The 25,870-nt window shown below is 47.3% G+C and overlaps 1 pseudogene; it reads left to right on the plus strand.

Moving 5' to 3' along the window:
- Positions 1–5,892: 5,892 nt before the first annotated feature.
- LOC139053227 (zinc finger protein 782-like) overlaps positions 5,893–25,870 on the plus strand; it is a 44,566-nt pseudogene continuing 24,588 nt past the window's right edge.

Here is a 25,870-nt window from a genome sequence, read left to right on the forward strand (position 1 = left end):
CTGGGACCAGGAGAGGGATGCGGCTGTTACTCAGCTGGTCTGTACTCTCATGGAACGAGTTGCGGCCGCGGAGAAAACGCCAATTGCGTTAAGCTTTCCCTTTGCTTCACTATTTCCTTGAGTTATGGCTCGCCGCGACGCTCGCAGGTGCCTGGAACCATATACACGTGATATGGGTTAGATAAGGTGGGAAATAAAATAATGTGAAAGAACGTCCGTCATGAAACCCTGCAATAACCCTTAAGCCCTAAGCAAGATGACTGTCGCTTGTTACCTCGTCTGTTTTCCCCTAATACTATAGGAAATTTTCGTGCAAAATTGGAAACTGGAAACAAAAATCGCAAGGAGTTGAGAAATTAAGCGATCTATTGGGGGAGAGAGCCAAGGCAACAACCAAACTGCAAGCAAAAGCGAATAATAAAAAAGGTAACCGTTGTTTATGAGAATATTTATGGATCAACATCTTTTTATTTACAAAGGAAGTAGAGAAAACGCCGCCGGAAGTGGAGAACAATCACTTGTTTTGAATGACGCTTCTACAGTTATCGGTCGAACCGCCTCACGTAGCCACTTCTCTGCTGTGCTTATGTGAGTGTTTTTTAACCTTTCGCGGTGAGCGCAGTACGTCTAGAATCGCAGAGCTCTGCGCTCTACGCGGTTCTATGGGAATGGCGGCCGCACAGCGTTACGCAATTCGCGGAACTGTCAAAACTGATCAACAAGGCGAAAATAACTGATATTCGAAACTATAACATGAGAAAGACTGAAGAAGCCGTAAAAAATTGAACGCAGCCTGAAATAGGTAAAAAAGAAACCTGGCATAGGACAAACCGTGATGTATGCACTAAAAGATAAGAAGGATAATATCATCAGCAATCACGAAGATATAGTAAAAGCAGAGGAAAAATTCTAAGCTGACCTGTATATAGTACCCAGAGGAGTCACGACACCTCACTTAGAAACAGTAATGAAAAGGATACAGAAATTTTCCTATAACTAGCGATGAGGTCAGAAGGGCCCTGCAAGACATGAAACGATGAAGAGTGGGAGGAGAAGGTGGAACAACTATCGATTTATTCAAAGATGGAGGCGACATAATGTTTGGAAAGCTGGCGGCTCTTTATACGAAGTGTCTATCGACTGCAAGGGTCCCAGAAAACTGGAAGAATGCAGACATTATACTAATCCACAAAAAAGGAAACATTAAAGAATTGAAAAATTATAGGCCCATTAGCTTGCTCCCAGTATTATGTAAAACATTTACCAAAATAATCTCCAATGGAATAAGGGCAACACTCGATTTTGTCAACCAAGGGAACAGGCTGGCTTCTGGAAGAGATACCTTACAATGGATCACATCCATGTCATCAATCAGATTATCGCGAAATTTGCAGAGTACAATAAGCCTCTCTATGTGGCTTATATAGATTACGCAAATGCATTTGATTCAGTAGAGATACCAGCAGTCATAGAGGCACTACGTAATCAAGGAGTACAGAACGCTTACGTAAAAAGCTTGGAAAATATTGCTGCACGCGTGTGGTATTTGTTTGTTTGAACGAGGCGCGTGGGCGCCATCACTCCAGAAAAGAGGAGGAAGAATGAACTGGGCTCGCGCTGTGAATCTGACCGGTCTTCGCTGCAACCGTTGTTGTAACTATAATATGTAAATAGTTTCTCGTCTTACTGACTCATCCTTCGCGTAAGAATTTCCACAGAGGTTCTACACCTACCTTAATTCTACACAAGAAAAGCAGGGAGATACCTATTAGCCCCGAGAAAGAGCAATGGCGCCCTCTCGCGAGTGACGTCACGGCCAGGACGCCGCTCGCTCCGGCTCGCTCGGCTGCCGCGCGCGCTCGTTCCCTTCGTGTATGCTTGGGGTATAGGTGGCTCGAACCGTACGTATTGAAGAATAAGTCGGCTTCTTTCAGCTGCAATACCTTAACCACAGTTTCTTCTTCAAAAGCGTGTGAGTCGAGAAACTTTGCGACTTGGATATCGCAAGCTAAGTAGCGTTAAAGGGGTCTACAAGTTTTTGCAATGCATATATGCGCCGTGTCTATCGGTAAATTTTGACTAAAAAGAGAATATCTGCAAATTCAACGCGCGAAGTTGTGTATGATGCTTCGCTAAACACTTAACATTCCTTTAGTATTTAGCTATGAGAGGTATTGCATTTTACGTGGAAGAAAAATTTGGTAATTGGCGTCAACATGTTATCCGATATTAGAAAGACACTGCCCAGCGAAGCTGTCATCATGATTCCTATTACTCTGTTGTGTTGTTCTATTCAAATATGGCCATTCATTAATGCGTAAAAAAATAGTTAGACGCGCACTTCTTATGAAAATGTTTGCTGCTACTTTCATCCCCCTCTGAAACAGGCCTCCAAAAAACGAATTGCTCATGGCTGCTAACACGACGGCGTGTCATGTAGAGTATTTACATAGTTAATTCACAAACACCATAGTAGCAATCACCTGAGAGAAAAGTTTCGTTGTTTAGATCGACAGCCACTCAATTGAAAGTGATGAAATGTATCATAGTGGCCCTCAGTAGCCTTTATCGACAATATGGCCCACCCCTGATCACGTAATGGTAGCAATCGACTGTCCGTATGGCGAGGCACGCTATGTTCGTGAAACCCATCAGTTCACTTCAACTTCGAATTAAAACCATAAAGCATTTTTTTACAGTGCCAACTGGAATGGCTAAAGTATTCTCGAGCTACTACTACGCAGCTTATATTGCCTACAAAAGGAAAATTCAAGCACCTTTTGTCTCACCATGTCTCGATCCAGCATTATTTAATTATACAAACGGATAACTATTCGCTTCGTCGGTACTTAAAAGAGAACCTTGCAGGCTAATTTAAGTTTGCTCCAATCCAATCGCAAACATTCATAAAGAAAGCACCACAAGCCTTGCATATACTTTCGCTTGATTTCTGACCCTCCACAGGGGGAATTTCGATATCTTCAATATGTCCCATACTACTAGTCATTGACGCTTCGACTGCTTTCTGGCTACAGCTATGTGGTCCAGCAGGCATACTTCACTAAAAAAATTGGGCCGAGCAGCCTGTGTCAGTTTGCCAAACAGATTCGTCATGTATATTCCTTAAGCAACAAGCACCAGTAAATTTCTCAAGTGAGTTTGATGTGATTTGATTTATTAATTTCCGTTTACACACACACATGTACAGAGGAGTGGTAAATGGAGGTGGATGAGGGAAAAAAAGCCGCACAGACGCGGCTTGAGGTAATATCACCCTCTCAGGTACAATATGGCTGCATGGGGTAACACATCAAGCGCCATATAAATTACATCTATATAGTGGCCATAAAACATTGCAGTTATACAATATATGAAAGCACAGTGAAATATTTCCACGATAACAATGCAAAACACACTGCGGCATTGAAATAAATAAATGATATTCACTTGGTAACATAGACAAAAAAAGAGGAACATAACATGCATTATTAATCATTAACAAACGCGCTCTAAAGAGGTGAGTTGAACGTGTAGCACGGAAAAGGGAATATATATTGGTACATTCCTATTTGTACTCTGTAAATAACTGTAAGCCTTCATTAACTTTACTTCAAATTTCCGCTGCTTAAAAAAAATAAACACGTGAAGAACCGCCTAATGTTGACAAGCAGTTAAAGAAGCAAGTGAGGCGTGTAGAATCTAAGCTCCAGTATTAGTTAAGTCACCGTGCTACTGCCGAGCGTTTCTGTGAGGAAATGCAAAAATTCGATATTATACCATGAACTACTCGTCGTGAGCAAACCTGTTTTAGCGGAATAAAATCAACGTAACTGCTGTAGTAGTCATATATAGCCAGCTTTGTGACATACTTGTTGCACCGCGGCAGGTATGGTATCATAACTGGATTCCTATAGGCTATGCTTTTGCGATTGTCTATCCGCGTATGAAAAACCCGCAATGGGCTGGTCTGCGTCGCTTCGGCTGGCACTGTAGCGTTGCCTTCGAGAGCTGCATTGTTGTCTAAGAAATTAGCTCTTTGAATAAATGTTCGCAAAGGAAGACGTCATAAAAATATATTTGAGACGACCACCATAAGTATACAAGCAGAGAGAACGAGGGCGAACAAACGAAAACACCGCAGAAAGCGCCCGTACAACGCACGAACTGTAGCAGACGACAGGCGCGAGTCCCCTCCCTGACGTCACGCGAGCGGCGCTCGCAGCGCCGCTCGTGTTCGTTCTCGGGGCTAATAGAGAAAGGGGTCATACAGGGAGGCACAATTTCTCCAAAGCCATTCACTACATGCTTAGAAGAATTCAAGCCAATAAACAGGGAAGGCTTAGGAGTAAAGATCGACGGCAAAACTCTCGGCTACCTTCGGTTTGTTGATGACATTGTTCTGTTCAAGAACAATGTCCAACATGGTTCCAGTGTGGAAAAGGAGGTGAAGGAGACGGAAAGAAAAATGTGGGAAGAAAGAATGCTCGGAAAGCCAGCGCTGTCAATGTATAGGTCACAAAAACAGGAGATTAAGAGAGAGCTCTTATTTGATAACTCGTGGGGCAGCTCACTATTATTCGAAGCTAGGACGGGAGTTTTGAGAACGAAAACATACAGGGCTAAATTTGAAGACGTGGACCTTCGGTGCACGGCTTGCGGAGCTGAAATTGAGACCACTGAGCACGTAGTGCTGAGATGCACAGACCTTCGCCCGACCCTGGCAGAGGGAACAGTGGCAGATATGGAAGGGGCATTAGGTTTTCCCGGGGAACAAGGGCAAATAGACGAGAAAAGAGTGGCAGTAACGAAGGGGAGGCCAGAGGATTGGTGGAGGAAGTCAAGGGATAGATAATACCATAAATCGGGAGATAATGTTTCCACTACTGTTTTAGATACGTAGTTATTTTAGAGGGAGGAGGGGAGTGAAAACTAGGTTATGGAAAAGAGGATATAAAGAAAAGAAAAAAAAAGAATAATGGTAAAATAGGAGGGGGAGCAAAAGGCTAGGTGGCGCCAGCCATCGCCCGTTACAAATGGTATAGCCGCCATCCATCCATCCAGCCATCCAAGAAAGCAAACATGGCGCGATGCCTCCCCAAGAGACATAGAGTTTCTCACTACATTACCTAGAGGGAAATCTGGCGCTGCTGCGCTGTGGTATGCATGGGAATGCCGGTATATTGTGGATTCGGATTGGCATCGTTCTCGTAGAGACAGGACACCTTGAAGACGCGCTTGGCAAGTACCGTTCCGTCTGTCACAATGATTCATTTTCTACAAAAACAGCACTTGAAAAGCTGTTTTAGCTTTATTATTACGCAAAAACATGCTTTGTTTAACTATGAGAACTTGTTATTGTGTGTATGACTACATGTTACGTAAAAAGTATCAGCGGGCAGCTAAAGTTGGAGGACAGACGACAAGGTTCGCGCTCGCTTTGAAACAGTTGGTCGTCTGTTCTGGCTTTTCTTCGCTTGGTCATGCATCGTGGGTGAGTAAGGATGTAATATGCGTGAATGAAACATTTTGTGAAGGTTTTTACTTTGAGAACGCGTTATTTGCGTAGCCATATCCACGTTTTAGACGAAGCCTCTTACAACACCAGCCAACACGAGCCTCGCAGACACATATCCCGTCATTCCCATGACGGCACGGTGTCCCCTTAAGAAACTCCCATAGACGGTGGCGCCAGATTACCCTCTAGGTGTTATAGTGAGAAACTCTATGCCAAGAGAGGCGGGAATACGGTCACACGGAGTCAAGGCAGACGAACTCGAAGCCGTCTTTCACTTCTGCCGCCCCGCTTGTAAGTGCGGGCGTTAACGGTCCAGCGTCAGGCGCAGTTTACGTTTATCCAGATCGTCCGTAATTGTAAAAGCTTTGCTGCAATATTCTGTCGTACATTACATGCTCATACAACAGCTCAAGAGTTCACACAAACTACGAGACGGAGCAGAATGTCTTCTGGTACCACTGCGAAAGGTACAGTTTGCCTCCTCTAATGATGGTTCTTTATTCTATGCCGTCGTTCGGGTCTTTTCGATTATACCTTGCACAAAGGTCAGAGTACTTCTCGTAGTTTAGCACAGTTACCTGCTCTTTGTAGGCGCAACCGCGTTTGCGAATTCGTGCGGTATAACGCGGTCCCGAAATTACAGCTAGCACGCAGCGGTTGCTGCACTCGCAGAGATCACAAGGTGCCTTGTATGAGCACTTCAGCAATTTCTATGCGCTGCCCCTAGTTGAAACAGTAGAGTGCCACTGTTGGCAACGCGCAACCAGCCTGGGTTTAGTTGCGATGTGAAAAAAGTGCCATACTCGCCAACACATGCATATGCACTGAACTGTCAGTGCTGCGAATGTTGTTGCATGGGTCTTTTATGCTGTAGAATGGGTCCACCTTTATCAGATGACTATGGGCACGTTGCAAGTGCTAGGCGGCGCCCTGTCTTTCCGACCCCTAGCGCCATCTGACGAATAGTTGCGCGAATGCGGTAGGATTACTCACGGCGTCAGCAGCTTGCGCTGCATGTTTGGCGCCCTGTCAAACGGTAGCGACGGCGCGCAAACAGCGTGCCGATATTAATTGTAACCGGGTTTCGGGAATTACAAGATCTTGACAGCTTTTTTCGTGAGAAGAATTTAGAGATAGGAAGTCGTCAATTTGAAGTGGGGCACGTCTACGCATGACGAAAGTGTTGAACTCGCACTGATCGAAGTGATTGCTAGGTGTTGTCAAGAATGGCGAGTTGCGCAACAAGATTGCCACCTTGCCACCCGATTACGACAAGGGGTGCAAGACGCGCACCTCCCCCTCTCCGTCGCTGCAGCTGCGAGGCGTTCAAAGGAGCGCCCTTTGCGCTGGAATCCGCCGCCTTCCTCCAGCCCCTTCGACATTGTGACGGGACGAGTTTGGTGTGTGGACAATGATTCCAGAGTTCCCCAACGCGGAGCTGATCTGACACGCCTGGAGAAGCTACCGCGGGAACGACTTATTTTTGCGCTTCTCACGGTTCTGCATGACGCAAAACAACGAGCAACCCTCGAGCGGCGTCGATACTTTCCGGAACGGCACCCCCTTCAACGCCGTCGCTTGGGCTTCGGAATGTGAGTGCCTTTGTGTCTGTAAACTGGTCTTCAGAGCAGCTGCGAGTTGGTGATGTGTAAACGAACAGCCGCCGCGTCGTAGGACCGGCGGATCGAGTGTATAAAAACTGTGGTTGTGCGAATGTTGGACACACTTCTCTTGAGCAGTCATGTTAGACTGAGTCACTTCTCTCATGCAGTCATGTTGGACTGTTACTCTTTTTCTCAAGCAGTCATGTTAGACTGAGTTAATTTCTGTAAATAAACCCTTTTCCTTCGTTCTCGATGAGAAGCAGTTCTTCACTTCATCAACGATCTCAGCGTAAATAAGTTGGACGACGGCATGGGCCAGCTACCTTCGAATTCATGCCGTACTCCAATCTTGGCAAAGGACCACGGACGAAGGGATTGAGCCCCCAATCCTGACAACTGGCTGACAGCGGTGAGATGGACTTTGCGACATGGTGCTGTATCTGCGGTGAGTGCTTGGTTTTTGCTTTGACTCTCTAGGCTTCATTTTGTGGTTGTTATGTTTAGAACAGTAGGGAAGCTAGATTGTTGTGTGTTAGCTAGGTTGTGTTTTACTAGCTAGATTTAGAGAGCAGAATCAAGGCAGTAAAGCAGCAGTCATGGAATTAAGGACACTGCTGAGAGACGAGTTGTTGATTGTTGGTGAGGAACTGGGCCTAGATGTACGTAAAGAAATGCTAAAATCAGAATTATTGCATATCATTTCCGAACAGGCCAGTGAGGAAGAAGTTCAACTGGGGTTTGAACTTCTGAAAAAGAGAGAAGAACGAGAGAGAAAAGAAAGGGAGGAACGCGATAAAGATCGCGAGTTAAGAAAAATGCAACTTGAACTTGAAAGCAAACGTTTGGAGTTGTCTCAAGGAAGTGAAGGCGCTCTAGGACGATCAAGTGAGGCAGAATCATACCGCATGGACAGGCTATTAAAGCCATTTGAGGTCGGGACCGACATAGGCTTGTTCCTAAGCAATTTTGAAAGGACTTGCGAGAAGATGAACTTCGGCCCGAGTACATGGCCACAGCGGTTGCTGTCTATGTTGCCGTGTGAGGCGGCGGAAGTAATCGCCAGACTGAGTGTGCAGGATGCATATGATTATGCAAAAGTTAAGGCTAGTCTCCTGAAGAAATACCACCTTTCAGCCGAAGCTTTTCGGCAAAGGTTTAGGAGCACAGGCAAGAAAGATAGCGAGGGCTATCCGGAGTTTGCGTATAGCTTAAAGGCCAACCTAGTCGAGTGGCTTAAAAGCGCGGAAGCATACGACAGCAGAGACATGATCATTGAATGCATGTGTCTAGAGCAGTTTTACAAAACCATCCCCCAAGCTGTGAAACTGTGGGTGCAAGACAGAGGTAATGTAAACACTGTGGAAAGGGCGGCTGAATTAGCCGAAGAGTATGCAACCCGTAGAAAATTGAACGCCGAGGAGGGAAACTGGGACGGTCGAAATGGACCGCGGAAACCATTTCCGTTCAAAAAGGGTGCGCCAACTAGACGATCCGAGCCTGTAGACATGGCGGAAAAGCCCGCAGAAAAGAGCGAGGAGAAACTTAACGGAGAAACCGCACAAAAAGAACAGAAAAGAAAATTCGAATCTGTTAGACCAATTCGCTGTTACAAATGCCACAAACTTGGACATATAGCTGTAAACTGCGAGAAGTCTAGCGTAGTTTTTTCCTACGTGGAGGAAAAGGATGAGAATATGGAACTTTTAAGTCCGTATCTCCACGACCTGCAAGTTAATGGAAAACCATGCCGAGTGCTAAGAGACAGTCCCGCCACGCTGGACATTGTCCATCCGTCCTACGTGATGGTAGATGACTTCACCGGAGAAGTAGCATGGATAAAACAGGTTGTAGAAGAACACAGCGTGTGTCTGCCCATGGCCAAAGTCAAAATCAGTGGACCATTCGGGGAGCTAGAGACTGAGGCTGCAGTTTCCAAATTTTTGTCACTGCAGTATCCCTACATCTTTTCGAATCGCTCGAATCAGTTACTGCGTGACAGAGGGCTCAAACTGGGAGAGGGCATAGTACAGGCATTGACCCGAGGCCAAGCTCGTAAGATCGCGGCGCTTTCGGCTGAAAATGCTCAAGCTCCTCCAGCGGAAGCAAAAAAGGGAATAACTTCAGTACCCGAATCCGAGCTAGGCCCGAGGGAAAAAAGAACAGTTGAGGAGAGCCTGCCAGCTGACCAGCTCAATGAGAGCGTAGCACTAGAGTGTCAGAGTTCTAGCCTGCAGGAAGAGCAAGCAGACGCGCTCACAAGCGAGACAGGGTCGTTATTATCGCCGGCCTCAAAGAACTTTGATCAACTCTTACGCGTGGATAGAGAGTCACTGGCAGCTGAGCAAAAGAATGATGAGAGCTTAGCTAAATTACGTGACACAGCTAAAGAAGGCATTGCTAGGCGCAACGTAACGATACATGAGAGAGGAGGATTGTTGTATCGGCATTACAGAGATCGAAAGGGTAAGATTTTAGATCAGTTAGTCATACCTACTAAGTATAGGGAGGACCTTTTGAGTCTTTGTCATGGAAATGGGTGGTCCGGCCACCTAGGCATAAACAAATCAAAGGAAAGACTGCTTATGGAATACTACTGGCCTGGCTGTTTCAAAGATGTAGAAAACTTTGTAAGATCATGCGACGCCTGCCAGCGTTCTGGTAAACCAGGAGAGACTTGGAAAGCTCCACTGAAGGTAGTGCCCTTAATAACAGAGCCTTTCAGACGGCTTGTAATAGACACGGTAGGGCCTCTTCCAAAAACAAAATCAGGCTACAGGTACTTGTTTACCATGCTGTGTCCGGCTACCAAGTTTCCAGAAGCAATCCCTTTGAAAGAGCTCAGCTCCACTGAAGTAGTAGACGCGCTTTTGACAGTGTTTGCACGAGTTGGGTTTCCAGCCGAAATTCAGGCGGATCAAGGGTCAGTATTCACGAGCGCACTGACTTCCACATTCTTGCAAAAGTGCGGGGTAAAGTTAATACACAGTTCTATCTATCACCCTCAGTCAAACAGTGTAGAGAGGTGGCATTCGGTGCTTAAGCGAGTTTTGCGTGCGCTCTGTTACGAGCACAAGGAGGACTGGGAGAACTGTCTGCCGGCAACTTTGTTTGCTTTGCGAACGGTTCCACATGAAGCGACAGGGTTCTCACCAGCAGAACTAGTGTATGGGAGGACACTCCGTTCTCCACTGAGAATGTTAAGAGAGATGTGGGAGGAAAGAGGGGAGAGTCCAACCGTGGTTGAATACGTACTAAATTTACTGGAACGGCTAAGCGCGACCCAAGAACTAGTCGGAAAGAACATGGCACTAGCTCAAAAGAACGCCAAATTCTATTACGACAGGAATGCGAGGCTTCGTACGTTTAACGCCGGAGACCAGGTAATGATCCTCAAACCTTCAAGAAAGAACAAGCTTGAAGTTCACTGGGACGGGCCCGTTAAAGTGTTGCACAAACTTTCAGAAACTAACTATGCTTTGAGAATGCCCGGTCGCAGGAAGGAAGTGAGGATATATCACTGTAATTTGATGAAGCCGTATGTAGAGCGGAGCGGAGTCGTTAACTATACTGTCAAAGAGCCGGATGGCATCGGTACCAAGTTTAAGGAGGATAGGGCAACCTCCAACTCTGAAATCGGCCTAGAAGAAGTAGTAGAACACTCGGTAAGCTCGCATGCTCTAAAACCCGAGCAGCTAGATGAGCTTAAAGGGGTGTTAGGGGAATATCTCGACAGATTCAGCGATCGGCCGGGTAGAACCGAACTGATAACGCATGAAATTGAGCTGACCTCTACCGAACCAGTAAGATCAAAACCTTACAGGGTGTCTCCAAGACAGAGAGAGATTATGGAGGCAGAGATAGAGCGCATGCTAGAGTTGGGAGTTATTGAGCCCGCTGAGAGTGACTACACGTCACCGCTAATACTCGTAGAAACCCCTAACAAGGACCCTCGTCCGTGTGTTGACTACAGGAAGTTAAATGCGATCACTAGGGATCAGCTGTACCCGATACCCCAACATTGAGGAACGAATTGAAAGAGTTAGCGCTGCTAAATACATTTCAACTATAGATCTCGTGCGGGGGTACTGGCAAGTTCCCCTTTCAGAAAGTGCCAGCCGCTATGCTGCATTCATCTCGCCTGTGGGCACTTTTCGCCCTCTCGCACTCAGCTTCGGGCTGAAGAACGCGCCGTTTAGCTTCTCTAAGTTAATGGATATTGTCCTAAAAGACTTGCAGGAGTTCGCCTTACCTTATCTTGATGATGTAGCCATTTTTTCGGACAGCTGGGAACAACACGTATCGCACCTCAAACAGGTGTTCTCACGGTTGAGGGAAGCCGGCTTAACGATGAAAGCGGAAAAGTGTAGGTTTGGTTGTTCGCAGGTTACTTATCTGGGCCATGTTGTTGGTCAGGGCATGAGACGGCCGGCTGAGCTGAAAATAGCGACGATTGGAGATTTTTCTCAGCCGCGCACGAAAACGGACGTTCGTTCATTTTTGGGACTTGTGGGGTACTATCAACGGTACATTCCGAATTACTCGCAATTGGCAAGTCCATTAACAGACGCCCTCCGAAAGGGAGCACCGAGTAACGTACACTGGGATAAGGACAAAGAGAACGCTTTTCAAAGTTTGAAAACGCTATTGGTTTCTCGCCCTGTGCTTCGCGCGCCAGACTACACAAAGGAATTCATAGTTCAATGCGACGCAAGCGACAGAGGTATGGGCGTGGTACATAGTCAAGTCGGCGACGATAACGAGGAGCATCCTATCCTCTACGCCAGCCGTAAACTAAATGTAAGAGAGGAAGCCTACAGCGCTTCAGAGAAGGAATGCGCTTGTTTGGTTTGGGCCGCCCAGAAGTTGTCGTGTTACTTGTACGGAGCGAAGTTCATCTTCGAGACCGACCACTGTCCTCTGACGTGGCTCAATCAAATGTCACACAAAAACGGCCGCTTGCTCCGATGGAGCCTCACTCTCCAAGAGTACAACTTCTCCGTTAGATATAAGAAGGGAAAGTGGCATAGCAATGCGGATGGTTTGAGCAGGCTAATTTGAATTCTGCGTTTGAGGGTCCCGCCTAAATTTTAGGGTTACTAGTGTTAGCTTTTCTTTAGGCGAAGAAAATCCCCTCTCATTTAGCAGAATTCCCTCCATTGATTGCTGAATTTGTCAGCAGGAATTTGCTTCAGAAATTGGCATAGTGAAATGCAGCATTTTTTTTTTCTGCAGTTATGTTGTTTTTTTGAAGCCTAGTGAGTCTAAAGTGAGAGCCAATGCACGTCATCTCGGCGCAGAGCCGTGTTGTGGGGTTCATTTTGCAGTTGCCTGTCCTTGTTGGATGTTTTGGGGCGGTGACATCAATGCACAAGTGGTCACTGCGAGCCAAGACATCCATCCCCCCCTGACCAGCAGCCGTTCTCTTCCTGCCTAGCGGTTGTCAGCGCTAGACAGTCGAGACTTTTCGGGCCATGGAGGCGCTGTCAAGAATGGCGAGTTGCGCAACAAGATTGCCACCTTGCCACCCGATTACGACAAGGGGTGCAAGACGCGCACCTCCCCCTCTCCGTCGCTGCAGCTGCGAGGCGTTCAAAGGAGCGACCTTTGCGCTGGAATCCGCCGCCTTCCTCCAGCCCCTTCGACATTGTGACGGGACGAGTTTGGTGTGTGGACAATGATTCCAGAGTTCCCCAACGCGGAGCTGATCTGACACGCCTGGAGAAGCTACCGCGGGAACGACTTATTTTTGCGCTTCTCACGGTTCTGCATGACGCAAAACAACGAGCGACCCTCGAGCGGCGTCGATACTTTCCGGAACGGCACCCCCTTCAACGCCGTCGCTTGGGCTTCGGAATGTGAGTGCCTTTGTGTCTGTAAACTGGTCTTCAGAGCAGCTGCGAGTTGGTGATGTGTAAACGAACAGCCGCCGCGTCGTAGGACCGGCGGATCGAGTGTATAAAAACTGTGGTTGTGCGAATGTTGGACACACTTCTCTTGAGCAGTCATGTTAGACTGAGTCACTTCTCTCATGCAGTCATGTTGGACTGTTACTCTTTTTCTCAAGCAGTCATGTTAGACTGAGTTAATTTCTGTAAATAAACCCTTTACCTTCGTTCTCGATGAGAAGCAGTTCTTCACTTCATCAACGATCTCAGCGTAAATAAGTTGGACGACGGCATGGGCCAGCTACCTTCGAATTCATGCCGTACTCCAATCTTGGCAAAGGACCACGGACGAAGGGATTGAGCCCCCAATCCTGACAGTGTATTCCGCAAACGAAACATAAAGCACCAGTGAGATGCGTGAAGCTCAGCGTAAGTTACTTCGTTATCTATGGTGTGAACAGATGAAATTATAGGTGACATTGATTTTGAAGATCGGTGACAGCAGACAAATCCTAGCGGGGAGCTGCGATTGCCGTGCTGGCTTCGCAGGGAAGTACAAGGATGCCGCGGTAGTTTCCCTGTACATACAGGACGGCAAATGCGAATCCAAAACATATCTTCCAGGAGCGTGGCGCGTACGAACGACTCGTAAGACCTACCCGAGGTATTATAACGTTGCTCTCCCTAAACACAAATAAAGTGGAGGAACTTGCCAGTTGTGTTAGACTACGCTGGGAAAATTTTTTCGCCCAAGTTACTGAAAGTGTGATACTTTTATGTTGCGATTTTTCAGTGCGTGCAAAGGAGGTTCCAATAAACCACGTCTTCAGAAATGTTGGTGATCTTAACTGCCCCTTAGTTGATATGCTGGGCGCAGAAGGGTGTATGCCATGTCAAACAGCTGCAACCTCTCCTCAAATCTCTCAGCAAGCCCTAGCGCTGTTTGAATGGGAGAGGAATGGGAAAGAGTTCCACAGCTTTACTGCGGTACAGTGTGCAAACAAACTATTTTGTTTGCTGCATATCCTGGTACGCACGGCAGGTGTCCCGTTGCTGCCACAATTGCTGTAAAAGCAAAGAATTCAGCGTTAGCGCACTTGGCATAACGCCGGGACATAAAACAGCTTATGCCGTCGGACGAGCGCTATCCAGTGTTGACGCCGTTCTGCTTCATACGGTCGGCTTGAAAACCTGTAAAACTTGGTTCCTCGTGAGTTGGTGTACGTGCTGTGGCAGCCCACTACGCAACAGCTCGGGTTGCACTTCGGCATTGCTCAGAAAAGGCAACAGCTACGCGCGAAACAGTGCACAGACAGGCTTTCCGAACGCGAGCGGGCCAGACGTATCCTGTCGGTTCCGCGCTCGCCGCCGTGAGGGGTGCCTTAGTAGGTGCGGGAACTATGTTCGCAACCTGCCTATAGGCTGGCTATGCGTCTCTCACGCGGGTGTCATGGGATTGCTGTGCTATTGTGCTTATCAGTGGTCACGCACGACATGCCTGCATTTCTTTCCCTTCTTCACTGCTTGCGCTGACCACTCCGGCTGAAGCGGCAGCACTTTCCGTATGCTGCTCTCAGGTAGTGACAGTGCATTTTCTGCACATAAAAATTTGTTAGCAGCTCTTACGTGTGAGTTGTGGAGTTGCGTCATGCTATATGCACGTAGTGAGCGAGCAGGTAAACAAACTCGCTTCCTTGCTGCTGCCGCTTACGAGCACCTTCAAAGGTAAACACGGATGAGCGCACAAATCAGCTCATTATACCCACGTTCGTTGCTTTCCTTGTTCATGTTGTAACGGCACATTTGTACACACGAAGAAGAACAGGAGAGGGGGGGAAGAGGAGGACTTTGCTTTTGGTTTGGAAGCCTCGCCCCATCCAGTGCTTTAGCTATGCTTTAGCGCTGAGGCATAGCCTCCTCTATACTTTCAGTGCCTGCTCGATTATGCGGCGCGCCATTATTTAGCGACGTCGAGGCTAGTTCAAGGATCCGCCAATGGGTAGCGCCAGCAGCCCTGGAAGAGCTTGGTTGCGCAACCCACCAGCCCGTTCCTAAGGGGACGCCCATAACATCCATCCGGAGCAGACGACAAAGTCGCTGTGCATAGCACCGTACTCTGCTGAGGCACTAGCTGCAATGCACTTAATAAAGCAAAAGAATATATATATATATATATATATATATATATATATATATATATATATATATATATATATATATATATATATATTCTTTTGCTTAATTAAGTGCATTGCAACAGAACTTAATTAAGTTCTGTTGTGAGGTACAAGTGCATTACATTTGTAAGGTTCTCTTGTGCCTGGTTCTTTGATTGATTGTTCCCTGATATTCATTAGTTTAAACTTGCTTTCAAATCTTTTCACGGAGCAGCAGTACGTCGTTGCACTTAACAAGTATCTAATGTCACGGTAACTTTTGTGTGAATACAGGCAGCTTTTCTCATTGCAAAATTGTCACTAATTGCACAACTTACTGACCACGATTCTTGCTAATTGCATTGCTTCCGGCTCACTTCATTTTTTTAGAAGTGGAAGCCGCAAAAACAACTGAACTGCGCATCGTCCCTCTATTTCGAGGTTTCTGTACAATTCTTTCTCAGCCTCTCTTTAATATTTGATACAGGTCTGTCATTTTATAGGCGCTCAACATGCAATTATTTTCCAGCTCAGTTACTGCCTATGAGCACAGCACAGCGTTAATATGCCAAAAGAAAGAAGTGCAAACATGCTGATGCACATCAAACTTTATTACCATGTCGGGCTTCACTTAAAGCTTTAGTATTTCCGGGAGAGTGGCTTCACAAAGAATGTCTCTACCATGTCATTCTTGTCTGTTACAAACAATGCATAATTGGTGAATATCGGCCTGAAATATTTCGTGCAGACAATCTTCAAAAACTGCAGGTGGTGCTCAGGGCAAGTACACTTCAAAACTCCACTGTCTGCCAGTATGGATACAGCATTCTCGACGGCTTCTTGCAGTGGCTTTGCAAGGTTTCTTCTCTTGCTCAGGATCACCTCAACATACATTTTCAAGGCATGCAGCACGTGTACAAGTTAATGTGAAGGGTACAGGAGCCCTCTGTCCTGATGTCAGATCAGACTGTCGCTTGGTGAAGCAGAAGATGGCTTTGACACAAGCGAAATACAGCTGCTGCAGTCAATCTGTTCTTGAACGGCACAAGCCAGGTAGCCTCCTACCATCAAGATGGCTGCCATATCGACCGTTGGAAGAAGGCTGGCTGGTTTTTTCGGCCGATCTTCAAGCAGCCTTATTGCTTCTGCTGGAAAGTGGCCTGAGTGATCGTGTCTTGCTTTAGCAGCGTTATGCAGTGCCCCTGATGCATGACTTGTGGTGTCAACCACATAGCTGCATTTAGAAACTGAAATATTACCAGTCTTCAGCACCTTTCAATCCCAGAAAGAAGAGCTTGGACATTTGTCTGGTCATTGCTGCCAGCAGATCTTTGTAGCCTTCCAAGAAAGGACATTGGGTCTGATGAAAGCTTGCGTGTCAGAGCGAACTTGAATTTGGAAGTTTACAGCAGGTACTTCACACATTCCACGTTTGACTTCGTGGTCATTACCAGTGCATTGTGTGTTTCCTTGCTCAGGAACTGCTTTTCTGTGCACTTGTTCTTCATCTCTTCAAGATATTCAAGAAAAGATGTCAAGAGCCATGTCAGGCGGATGTCGTCAGCGGTCGCGCACTGTTTGCTGTCTGGCAACTTTTGGTGAATGTGCTGGACACAGTTACTGATGTCCATCAACAGGAACCAGCCGTGCACATTTTCCATAAACTGAACTGTGGGACCCACCCCTGCAAAACGTATGTCAGCTGTATGGCCTGCTTGCTCTTTCAGCACCTTAAGTGCTGCTGTGACCGGTGGCGAGAAGACTTAAGCTGCCCTAGACGCGTTCATTTTCTCAATATTTGATGGATACCGTATTTACTCGCGTAATGAACCCACTCGCGTAATGAACCCACCCCCCACTTTTGCCGTCGAAAATTGAATTTTTTTTTTTACGTCGCGTAAATAACGCGCACCCGCCCGCAGGGTCGGTGTTCAGCATGTTCGCGTTATCTCGGCTCAATTGGCCGGCGCTGTCGACTGTCGACGATCATAAAATTGTCTGATCGCGCAGTGATAAAATAAACATCATTTGAAGCCAACGATGCTGAACACCGGCGACGCGAACGCGGGTGACGCGGGCGTCGACTGCACGCTTTCGTTGATCGTTCATTGACCTTGCATGATTCGTTGGTGGATGCGCAAAGGGCTTTACTGGGGCGTCCTCTTTGAAATGGGGTGACGGCAGTTTCCACCACGCTCGGCTATTGTCTTTGTATTTCTCGAACCAATTTGTCAAACTTCTCTAGATTCTTTTTTTTACAATGATGATGATGATGATGCAGGTTGCCGAGTGCCTTCTATTAAATGCAAAGCATGGATGGATGGATGGATGTTATGAGCGTCCCCTTTGGAACGGGGCGGTGGCTTGCGCCACCAAGCTCTTGCTACTATGCTGCCTAATATCCTACCTAGGTTAACCCATGAGAAAAAAAAAACACTATGAACTACCACGTCCAAATTTTCTGATACCCTATTGCGAACTGTGCTTTTGTACGTCTCCGTCCTTTGTCGTTTCCCTACTTTTCTTCCACCAATCCTCCAATCGCCTCTTACTGATGTCTATTGCGGACCTGTTTGCTTTACCACTGCCCCCGCTGAACCCAAGGGCTTCAAGGAGGCCAGTGGTGCCTAAATCGACCGCTCGATAGATGTCTTCACATTCGAATAAAATATGCTCCGTCGTTTCCCTAGCTTTACCGCAGCAAGCACATGCTTCTTCTTCCTTCTTATATCTCGCTTTATACGTGCGTGTTCTAAGGCATCCCGATCTCGCTTCGAAGAGTAATGAGCTTCCCTTTGAGTTATCATAAATGGTTTCTTTCCTAATTTCGTTTTTTCCCCTTAAGTAGTTACTCATGGCAGGTTTCTTTTCCATTGCCGCCACCCATGAGATTAATTCAGCCTCTCTGACTCTCCGCTTGACCTTCTTTGTTGCTGTGTTGCCCACCCCACAGGCCGCATACTTGCTGGTAAGCTTCCTAGTTCTTTTCCTCCACTGTGAATCAATGTTTTGCCTGTACAGATACCTGAACACTCTCCCAGCCCATTTACTTTCCTCCATATTCCTCAGCCGTTCTTCATACTCAATTTTACTGCGAGCTTCCCTCACTTCAAAACTAGTCCAGCCCATATCCCCTTGCACAGCTTCATTTGTAGTCTTCCGGTGAGCGCCCAATGCGAGGCGACCCACTGACCTTTGGTTCCCGTCGAGTCCTGATTGTACCCCTGATTTAAAGCAAACAACCGCATTTGCAAAAGTAAGTCCTGGAACCATTACCCCTTTCCACATACCTCGGAGGACCTCGTACCTATTGTATCTCCATAGCGCTCTGTGCTTCATTATGGCTGCATTTCTCTTCCCCTTGACTGTTATGGTTTTTTCCTGTGTTTCCATATATCCGTTGCCTTCGTTTATCCATATACCAAGGTATTTATATTCTGTTACCCGAGGTATTTCTTGGCCCTGTATCTCCACTGTCTGTTCACTGTTTTCATTGAATACAATAACACCTGATTTTCTAACACTAAATTTCAAACCTAAATTGTTGCCTTCCTGTCCACAGATATTAGCCAGACGTTGCAAATCACTTTGCTTGTTTGCGAGCAACACAATGTCGTCCGCATAAAATAAACCTGGGAGTTGCTGCTCTATTACTGTACCTGCCTGTTTGTATGAGAGATTAAACCCGATATTCTAGCGCCCTCTCCATCCTCACCATGTACATCATAAACAGCAGCGGGGATAAAGGGCGCCCCTGCCTCAGTCCCTTGTTGATATGAACTTTCTCCGCGCTCCTCATCCCTTCCCATTCAACGCAAACAGTATTTTCTAGGTAAATCTCTCTCAAAAGCTGTATACAATCGTTACCTAAGCCTTCCCCTTCCAGAATATCCCACAAAATGCTGCGGTCTACGTTGTCGTATGCTCCTGTAATGTCCAAAAAGGCCACATACAACGGTCTGCTTTCTGCTTTTGATATTTCAATACACTGAGTAAGAACAAACAAGTTATCATCCAAACGCCTACCTATTCTAAAGCCATTCTGAAGCTCTCCCAAAATGTCATTATTTTCTGCCCATGCTTGAAGCTTTAATTTGATTGCCTGCATTGCTAGCCTGTATATTACCGATGTAATGGTCAACGGTCTATACGAGTGAATTCTGTCTTTTTTCCCCCTTACCTTTATAAATTAAATTCATTCTACTTTGTCGCCAGCTGTCTGGTATTCGTCTATCTTTTAAAGTTTTTTCAACTGCTTTCACGAGAGCTTCCTTACTTTTTGGTCCCAGTTCATTTATCAGCCTAACGGGAACCTCGTCTAGCCCTGTGGCTGTGCGCTTAGGAATTTTCTCTTCCGCTTTCTTCCAGTTTAAATTTGTGAGCACTAGCTCCTTTCCCCCTTGGGTCTCTTTCATGCTCTTTTTTTCTTCAAATACAACCTCGTCCTTGCCTTGGAAAGATTCGGCTGTTACTTTTTGGATGTAATTTATTGCTGCTTCTCCTTCCAGTCTGTTTTCATCTTCGTCTAGGATATGTTGTTGTATTGTTGTTGATTTCCTGCCTAATAATTTTATGTGATTCCAAAATATTCTAGGAGCGGCCTTCTTTTTCTCACGTATTTCTGACAACCAACTTTCACTTTCACCTTTTAATTTTGCCTGCAGCAGTATTTGAACCATAGACTTTTTCTCCCGGTATATTTCCCATTTACCGGTTACTTCATCCTGTGGCAACTGCGCCTTCTTTACCTGCCTGTGCTCTCGAGATGCTTTCTGTCTTTCGGCGATCGCCTCTCGTATCTTCTTGTTCCACCAGCTTTTCGGTTTCTTTTTTCCTTTCCAATGAACGTGTTGTTTCTCTTTCCGTATTTCTGTCGTTACTACACTTAGAAGCTCACCATATTCCCACCCCTTACTTGGCGACTTGCCAATTTCTTCCTCCACTCTAGTGACTATATTTGCTATTTGTTCAGTGTTCAAATTTGGGCTGGCCATTTTGCTTTCGTTGCTCTCTTTCCCAACTACATATCCCATTTTCAAAATGATGCGTTTATGGTCACTTCCTATGCTGCTAAACCCTTCCTCATCGATGACCATTTCTCTCAACTTATCCTGAATTCCTTCTGTCATCAGACAGTAATCAATGGTCGATTGCCGGTTTCCCACTTCCCACGTGATCTGTCCTTCACACATAGGCCCTGTATTCACGATCATGAGGTTATGTTGCTCGCAAAGGTCTAGCATTAACTTCCCGTTATTGTCGGTATAGCCGTCTAAATCCTGTATGTGGGCATTCATGTCACCTAATAGGACTATCTCAGCACCATTCCCGAAACCCCTAATATCAGCGCTTATGCATTCCACTAACTCTTTATTCTTCTCTGTGCAATTTATTCCGGTCCACAAATACGTAACTCCAAGCCAAGTTTCTTTCCCACTCATTGTACCTGATAACCAAAGATGCTCTTGACATTGTGAATTTACTCTTTTCCATTTGGCTCCCTGATGGATGAGCATTCTGACTCCCCCTCCCTTTCTTTCCGACTTAGTTCTGTTGCACCCTTCCCATACATAATTCTCAATAACTGGCGGCTCTTCTGAGTCTCTAAGGTGCGTTTCTGTAACCGCATATACCCCTATTTGTTCTCTATGTAACTGCTCCTCAATCTCTGCCCACTGTTCCTTTCTTCTGCCGCCCTGCATGTTTATGTAGCCTATTGCATGGCGAGCTCTTGTTCTTGCTTTCCTCCTTTTTCTCTTATCGACGGCGATGCTCTTCTGCTGTTCCCCTAGGGGACCTTCTTTATTATTGCCTACTCTGACCTCCCGAGCGCCCGCGGGCCCCCTAAAAAAGCAACAGCGCGACCCCCAAGTCGCCAGCCCACTTCTCGTGCTAGCCTGTAATTGAAGTGGATCCCATCTCGTTTAAAACCACCACAACTTCTCACTTCCCTGTTTACTTCGACAACCTCGAAGCCTTTCTCTCGGCTCATTTTCCATATTGCCTCATTGGCAGCCATTACGGCTCTTTGTACGTGACTATCACGCACAGGCATAACTGAAGTGGATCCCATCTCGTTTAAAACCACCACAACTTCTCACTTCCCTGTTTACTTCGACAACCTCGAAGCCTTTCTCTCGGCTCATTTTCCATATTGCCTCATTGGCAGCCATTACGGCTCTTTGTACGTGACTGTCACGCACAGGCACCTCCGGCACCGTGCACACCACGATCTGCACCTGAGGGGATAGCTCGCGCAAGTCGTCCACCCCCTTCGCCAAGCGCTGGGTTGGTCCTGGCCCTTTTCTGTTCAGGACGTCATTTAGCCCACCTGCTACTACGACAAGGTTGCGCACGTGGGCATTTTCCGTGAGCTTTTCTTTTGCTCGCTCCATGACAGAACCCAGTGTCTGCCCTGGAAATGTCCCTACCGCCACTCTTTTGTCGCCTTTCACCCTCTCCACAATTGCTTTTGAGCACCCAGCCATGTTTGAGTCGCCAGCGATAATCACCCTTTCACTCTCTCCTACCTCTCCCTGCTTCCCGGCTTCCTGTGGCTGCAGCGTCGCCTCCCGCGGGGCGTGTTGCGCTGCTTCGCTATAACTACGCCGATTCACCGGCGGCGAGCTGACTACCGCTTGCCCTGCCACCCTGCCCCCGACTTCGCATGTAGGGTCTACCCTACTTTCTGTGCTTTTGCCTCCGGCTTGGTGTCCCGACCCATCATTCTCCGCTGCGCGTGTCTCAAGCGCATCGAGACGCCTATGCAGTTCTGCTCTCCTTTCCTTCTCTTCTCCAAGCTCGGCCACGGTTCTTACTAATTGCGCGGCCTGCACCGCTTCCACCTTGACCAACTCGGCGACTTTCGCCTGCAAAGCTAACCGCCTCTCCCGCTCCTCCTTCAGGTCTGCTTTCAGCTCCTCGAACTTGGCTGTCCAATTTCCTTCCAGTTTTTGGACTGCTTCCCTGACCTTTTCGCACAGCCTGCACGTAAAGCTAGACTCTTCCGCGTCTGCTAAGCTCTGGAAACTTGTCTCGTCGAGGGAGCACCAGCGCAGGCACTCGTCGCACTGCACTTGCTCCGCATCCCCCACGGCCTTCCCTTTGTTTGGTTTCATCGCTAGGCCTGCGTCCTTAGGCTCAACGAGCACGTCCGCCAAATCACTTCGAAGAGCTAGCTGAGATAGTTAAATAGGCCTATCAAACAGGTCCCGCCTAGCACCCAGGCCCAACGAGGGAAACCGCCAGACCCAGACAAAGCCGGCACGTTTACCACGCTTACCACGAATTCAAAATTTGCGCCCCCGCTCCATGCAAAACAAAACTCTTCAAAAACATCAGCCAACAAGAAGAAAAAAAGACCACCTAGCCACGAACGAAGTCGCTAAAGCCTCGACACAGGAGCGTCCGCACGCCCAATTACTATTTAAATACAAAAAAACAGCTAATAAAAATAGAAGCAAGCTCAAAGCATGCACAAAAACTTATGATTTCGTCGTCGCCACGGAGCCCCGAAACGCACGTCCATCCGCCACAAAATCCAAGCGACAAAAACATAAGCAAACCTCTGCTTATAGCGCCATGCATGCGCGGCGGCGGCGGCAGAACGAAGTAAAGACAACGCATTTGGACAGCGTCGGTCGGTCGCCATTTCGCCAGTCCTATTTTGTTGCTGTTTAAGTGCTTCGCTACGACCTTTGCATTATTTCGTGCGTGCTGTGCATTTTCTGCGCGTTGTGCGATGGGGCGTAACGCTAGCTACGCGGCCGGTTTTAAGCTCAAAGTCGTGGAGCATGCTTTGGAGCATGGCAATCGCGCGGCTGGACGGCATTTTAGTGTAGACCCCGTGCGTGTGCGCTACTGGAGGAATCAACAAGAGGAACTCAGAGCGACGAAGAAAGATCGCCGGGCCTTTCGCGGACCGAAGCAGGGCAAGTTTCCTCGCGTCGAGGAAGAAGTTCTGAGCTATGTGAAGAGGCTCCGCAACGAAGGATGTGCCGTATCCCACGAGCTGATACAGAATCACGCGCGGGCCACTGCAAGAAGTCACGGCATTGCCGCGAGGGAATTTAAGGCGAGCACTGGTTGGACGACTCGTTTCATGCGCCCGAACGTGTTGTGCCTCAGAAGGCGTACTACGTTATGCCAGCGGCTGCCGGCAGACTGTGGGGACAAAGTGCGTGATTTCCACCGCTTTGTCATTCGGATCCGTGAGGACAAAAAGTTCCTGCTGTCGCAAATGGGGAACGCGGACCAGACGCCTATAAACTTTGACATGCCACGAAACAGCACTGTCGATATGAAAGGTGCGAAAAGTGTGCAGGTTAAGACGACGGGCGCCGAGAAGCAGCGGTGCACCGTGATGTTAGCTGTAACAGCGGACGGCAGGAAGCTGCCGCCGTTCGTCGTCTTCAAAAGAAAGACTCTGCCAAAGGGGACTCTTCCTGCCGGTATCCACATTCACGCCCAGGAGAAAGGGTGGATGTCGGCCGAGCTGGTGTCCGACTGGCTGAAAACAGTCTGGGGACGGCGGCCCTTGGCTCTTCTGCTGCCATCGCTGCTTGTTATGGACAGCTTCCGCGGCCATCTGGAAAAAAATGTCCGCTGCCGAATGAGCGAGTTACGCACGGACCTCGCTATCATCCCAGGTGGCTTGACATCAGTCCTGCAGCCCCTTGATGTTTCCATTAATAAGCCCTTTAAGGACAACGTGCGCCGGCTCTATACAGAGTGGATGGCCGCGGGAAACCACGACCTGTCTCCCGCAGGTAAGATTAGAAGGCCCACCATCGACATGCTCTGTCGATGGATTCTAGAAGCATGGAGTGTGATTCCCAGCGAGATGGTCGTCCGCATGCAGCTTCAAAAAGACTGGCATCTCCAACAGCCTCGACGGCAGTGAAGACGACGCGCCGTGGGAAGACGACGACGCCGACGAAGTCGCAAGCGATATGAGTGGAAGCGTGGATTCAGATAGCGAGCCCGAGTGAGACAGACCATAAGCAGCCAGCACCATGAAAATAAAAATGAATTTTTAATTCACATTCATCGCGTACGTGTTTTTACTATAAAGGTAAGGTTGGGATTGCGATTTTCCTATCTTCATTGTGACATGAAATTTCGACCTAAAAAATATCTAAATTTTTTTTCCCCGCGTAATGAACCCTCCCCCCAAATTTATGTCAACTTATGTGGAAAAAAGGTGGGTTCATTACGCGAGTAAATACGGTATACGTGCTTTCTCGTGAGAAATCTTACAGGATTCACTATGTTTCCTTCCTGCATGCTGTATAGTTGTTTCAGATGAGTGGACGAAACCTCACCGCTCTCTCCAAGGTCTCCGGCTAGAAATCTGACCTAACGTTTTTGATCATTTTGATGATCAACGTTTTTGATGGTCAAATGCAAGAAACAGCTTTCATGCCGGATTCTCGGGATGCTGAATGCATTGCGTCAGGTTTCCATTGCACAGGAGTTCCGTGGCAAGAAAGTTGATCTTGTGATTGTCAGTTACTATGAGCACCACGACAACGCCTGGTGCTTTGACCTGCTTACCTAATTGCATACTGAATTAGCACAAACAGCTGGCGTCCAGTGCAGTTCTTGGTTAAGAAATATCCTACAGGTATTCGAATGTGCACTAAAGTCCAGAAAGTACAAAACAAGGAATTGGCCAGCAGTGGTTCGGCAGTGCTTGTCGTTGGGAGGCGCTTTCCACTGTCCACCTCTCCAACAAATGCATCTCACTGTTTGTTGTATTAGAGTCGTTGTTTATCCTCATTTCAGCAACTACCAAAGAGCAAGTTTTGGCCTGTATGCTTGTAAGGTTTCCCACCTCTGTTTGAAGCCGCTGCTGGACTAACAATGTAAGTCCCGCTTCATCTGATGTTACTCCAAGAAATCTCTGCAAAGTAGCTCGGCTTGGAAGCTTCAGGATTCCCTCTTTTCGGATGTGTTTGTAGGCTCGCATTTAAAGGTTCCTTAGCACTATGGAATGACGCACTGTTATCTCCGACCACGTTGGCCAAATTGAGAAGTTCATTACTTGGTCCAAGTGCACTAGCACCCAAGTGCTTTTCGTTTACTGCTTCCACGACACTGGAAAAAGCAGTCAAGTAGCTGTCTTATTTTGACTGTAGCAATGCCTGTTTATAACAGTCTGCTTCATTCGCTCAATCTTGGCCTTTAGGTCACGTTCTCTTCATTACCACCTCTGACGTTCTACTACCGAAATAGCACTATGCACATCAACCTGGATACTACCAAATAATGTGACGTTGTATTCGGTCACCAGTCCTTCCTTGCGGTTACCCTTAACTAACTTTCTTGTAGTTTTTCATCAGAAGGGATTTCATGAAAAGAAATGCCCGGAACTTACCGTTTCAAGTCCGATTTACACTTCGGCACAAAACAGTAGGCCATGATGGGGCAAAACACATGCGAGCTTGAAGCGCAGAACCGCGAGTACAGCTAGTGTCGGTCAAATGAGGGTTGAACTGGCTCGCCAGCCTAGCCGCCTGGCTACTGTTGCCCAGGGCTGGTGGCACTACCACGTGGAAAAAGCCGGCAGAGCAACGTTGCCAACCTACAGCGCTTCCCCTACCTTTGAGCAGGCACTCCCAAGCATAGAGTAGGCTATGGCCGAGGCTTCTAAGTCAACGGTATCTGATGTGAACGAAGGTTGTGGGATCGTTGCCCACTTCCTGCAAG

The sequence above is a fragment of the Dermacentor albipictus genome, unplaced genomic scaffold (assembly GCF_038994185.2).
Source record: "Dermacentor albipictus isolate Rhodes 1998 colony unplaced genomic scaffold, USDA_Dalb.pri_finalv2 scaffold_83, whole genome shotgun sequence".
NCBI classification, from domain to species: Eukaryota; Metazoa; Arthropoda; class Arachnida; order Ixodida; family Ixodidae; genus Dermacentor; species Dermacentor albipictus.